The sequence below is a fragment of the Glycine max genome, chromosome 16, assembly GCF_000004515.6.
Source record: "Glycine max cultivar Williams 82 chromosome 16, Glycine_max_v4.0, whole genome shotgun sequence".
NCBI classification, from domain to species: Eukaryota; Viridiplantae; Streptophyta; class Magnoliopsida; order Fabales; family Fabaceae; genus Glycine; species Glycine max.
Genome location: NC_038252.2, coordinates 2,221,660 through 2,225,767, shown reverse-complemented (window position 1 = coordinate 2,225,767; position 4,108 = coordinate 2,221,660). Strand labels below are relative to the sequence as shown.

General features: G+C 29.8%; 1 long non-coding RNA gene across 1 annotated transcript; it reads left to right on the top strand.

The window, feature by feature from the left end:
• The first annotated feature begins 2,459 nt into the window (after positions 1-2,459).
• On the top strand, positions 2,460-3,701 carry LOC121173764 (uncharacterized). Its single transcript, XR_005889120.1, has 2 exons — positions 2,460-2,789; positions 3,194-3,701. It is a non-coding gene; the product is annotated as an uncharacterized lncRNA (long non-coding RNA).
• The last annotated feature ends 407 nt before the right edge of the window (positions 3,702-4,108 follow it).

The following is a 4,108-nucleotide window of genomic DNA, read 5'->3' as shown; positions in this document are numbered from 1 at the left end:
TATGTTGTCGGTTTCCACAACCGCGGTGGTTATGATTCTATGTTCTCACTTTCGCGGGTCTTTGTTAGTTGGTGGGGTCCACTGGGAAAAAAAACATTCTACGAGAGTCGGTGGTTTCAGGTTTTTTAAGGATCAAAACCAACATCATAAGATCAGAACAATTTCAGCCTGACACGTGTCACATGAACAAGATTTGAACGGCTGATCGCTGATACACCAAATTCTCAAAAAGAAAAGACATTGCAATTATTACATCACAAGAGTTTTCTTCCAAAGATTCACATAAATTCTGTGTGTGTCCTGATTGCCAAGATACTAATTCCATTTCTACATTCAAAATTGTCACTTTTTTTAGGATCACTGTTAGATAATTTTTATTTATTTATTTTTATATTTTTGGTATCTTCTTTCATAGCAATTTTGTTTCAAACATAATTAAGCATTAAATATAAGCATCTCTTTACATGGATATATTCATCATGTGTTTGATTTAAATTGAATTGTTTAAGATTATTAAGCAATAAAACACTCTTTTAAGTTTTAAAGCGTAACATAATTATATTTTTATAAATTTAAGCTCTACTTAATTGAAATTTACTAGGATATTATAGAAACTTATATATAAAAATAGTTAAAAAAATAACTAATGAACATTTATGAAGATGCACGATACTGTATATTTTAAGTTTTTGCCATTTATCCTGTCAAGTTCCGTAAAAAAACTTTCAAATTTGCTTGCACGATGTATGCCTTTAAATGACCACTCAGTGATTAAGAAAATAGTGATACAGTGAAAAGATTTGTTTATATATAGTTTATACCAACAATATCGAAGATAAGAAAGGGGCGTGGAGCTTCCCTCCATCTAAACATTTTGAAGAATTTCACCATAATACCATTCATCAAGTAGTGATATAACTAATATTTATATTGAACTTATACATATGGATTAAAGAATAAAGACTAAACTATTATTTTACACAAAAATAGTAAAACAAATTAAATTTTATTAAATTAAGAATTAACAAAAAATTAAACCACCTTATAATTTTAAAGACTAATTTAAATATTTACTAAAAAATAACTCTTCACTTAGGTGTTATTTTTGTACAGTTGATAAGACATATCATATCACAACAAACATGGCGTGGGGTGCATTTAGATCATATTTACGTGTTGTGTCAACACAAAGTTCATAATCAGGGGGCTTACCCATAGTTTTTATTGTGGTTGGGGTTGGTATTTACAAATTACAATGGGTTTTGGAGCATGATTGTGATCCACGTTTCACTTTTTGGTTGCCAGTTAAGAAAATATGATTAGTCATTATTCAAGCTTGGTAGGTGAGTCTAACAGCAGCTTAATTACCGTAAACAAACACTTCTTTGAAAGTAATTTTTTCTATTTTTGTTTTTATAGTCCATTAAGGTTTTTTGACAAGGACTCTTAAAAAAATTATTTATTTGTAAATAAAATTATTTTCACATATTTTAATTTTTTTTAATAAATGTATCTTAATAAAGTTTATCTATTATAGTAAAAAATGTCTCTTAATATTTTCTTTTTATGTCAATGCGTGTCTACACATCAAGGTTTAAACTTAAGTTTCTCTACAAACTAGTTAAATCTCTTCCCGCTTGTGAGTTTGCTAAAAGTGTGTTTGAGTCAAGAAAATGAAAATGTTTATTTGAGGTGGATATATATGTTATCATATTTATGGGGATTAAATTTCATGATAATTTTTTCTTCAAAAAAAATCATGATTTATCTTGGATTTATATAAAATATAATTTATATATATATAATAGTTTTTTAAAGTGATAAAGAAATTATTTTGCTAGTAATAAAAAATAAGTTGAAATATAAAATATATAAGTTCACAAATTTTAATTTTTGAAAATTTTAAGAATTAATTCAATTAACAAAGTGTTACTAGAAATTTGTAAATATTTTATTATGTATATGATAGTAGAAGAAAATTAAGTATTAATTAAAAACCAACTATGGTAAATATCTCTATTAAATACTTAATTAAAAATAAAAATAATTAATCTGTCTTAATGCATAAATTTAGACATATGTATTATAAATTAAGAAAGATACATGACTTTATGAAAATGAGAATACTGAAGTTATCCTTAAATAATAATGACTTAAATTTGTTATATAAGTGTACATAAAAAAAAAATATGTTTCTGCATTTCAAAGAGGGAAAGGGGCACTAATATTTTTTTATTTATTTAACAATCAAATTGGTTTTTCTTAGATTCTTAGGTTTAACTCTTATAATAAGTAGTGAAAAGACGAAAAAATAATATAAAAGAGGTTTTTTTAAAAAACATTATGGCTTTTTAAAAAAACTTTAAAAAGATTATGTACAGAAAAAATAGTTTTTATAACGAATATATTGTCTTAGGACTAAGATACTGCAGTAAAAATACCTTTTAAAAAGATGTAGGGGTAAGGAATATTAATATAGTATTTATATTGCCTCATCTTATAATTAAAGATTGCATAAAATATAACCATGATTTTTTCTAAGATTGTTAGATATAAGGATATATTAAATTTGCACTAATCAAGTATTCTTTCACAATCTTTTCTAGGCTCAAACCCTCAAATTCAAGCATTCTTCTCATACAAGTCTTTTCTACTTTCACCTTTGTCGTTCTCTTTTTAGCACCTCTAATTATCAGTGCTAAATAATCTTTAATACCATTCTTAATTGCGTGAGTTAACAAGGTGCCAAGTTTAGACAACGAAAATGCTGCACACAGTAGACACACATGGTAGTATGTTTCTCATCTTTGATTAAAGTTGCACTTGGAAAAGGTCCAAGCTTTTGATTCCCAAGAAGAGTTATGAACAGTAGTATTTTATAACTTTTCTCAATTTCTAATTAAAATCAGACACAATTTCTTAATTTCTTAATATATACATGCTGTAAAGCATGACTACAAATGTAAACAAAACAAAACAAAACTCACTAGAGAATCTGGTAGAAAATAGCCCAAACAGGACCTTCTGCCGTATATGTATACACTATACTCACATCCATCAACAAATTCAAACAGGTGATGTACACCAAGAACAAAGACTAGTTTTCTCTCAAAAATGTTGCCAGCCTCGAGAGGTATTTCATAACTTGATACAATTATAGCCCGGCCACTGACTAAAGTTTTGTTCCATGTAGAAAGAATGACTCGAATCAAAATGAACCCAGCCAATCCGTTCAAAGAAGTAATGAGGTTCACTAGCACGAGATGTTTATGTTCCGGGATGTATGGCTTGCCCAAGTTGCAGGTTTTTTGGATATCTGAGCATACCAATGAAAAATCCTTTTTCAAAATGGATGGTGGCTTCAGCAATGTTCACATTTCTTATAAGCTGTTGATGAAGCCAGTAATGCAGAAAGAGATAACCTCTGACCCATGATGACCACTGTCATGAAGCATTTGCAGCATAGTCGAGTTTGTCATCAACACAAAGGATCTCAGAAGTATCATAACTCAATTCCATGGCCAAGCAAGTTATTTTCCAGCCGTACCAGCTTTACAATTCCATCCCCACCGCATGTAAGAAAACCATGGGGAACAACTTGTATATCCATAATAGCAGCCTGTGACAATTTATGCTATCAGTTTTAGTGTGTAAACTCTTTTGTCTCTGATGGACTATACACATTTGTTTAACCTTTAAAATAACACCATTGACACAATTCATTTAGCTAGAGACTATTTTTTGTTAAGGTCATTTTGGCTAGAGGGCGAGTCCTGGAATAACAGTAAAGTTGTGCCTAACCAGTTGGTCATGGGTTTGAATTCGGAAGCAACCTCCTTGCATCAGCAAGGACAAGGCTACATACAATGACCCTCTCCCATACTTTCGCATAGTGAAGAGCCTTATGACACTGGGGTATTTTTTTTTAAGAGGCCATGAGTTTGACAGAGCTACAACAGCCCACGGCATCAGCTGTAAAGCAGCTGACTTTCACAGACAGCAGGAACAGGCAATGGTGGGTGTCTGTTATGCCCAAAATAGGTGAATTTGGTGCAAAACACATCAAGAAACATAAGAATTTAATATAAAATTATGAAAAATTACCCGA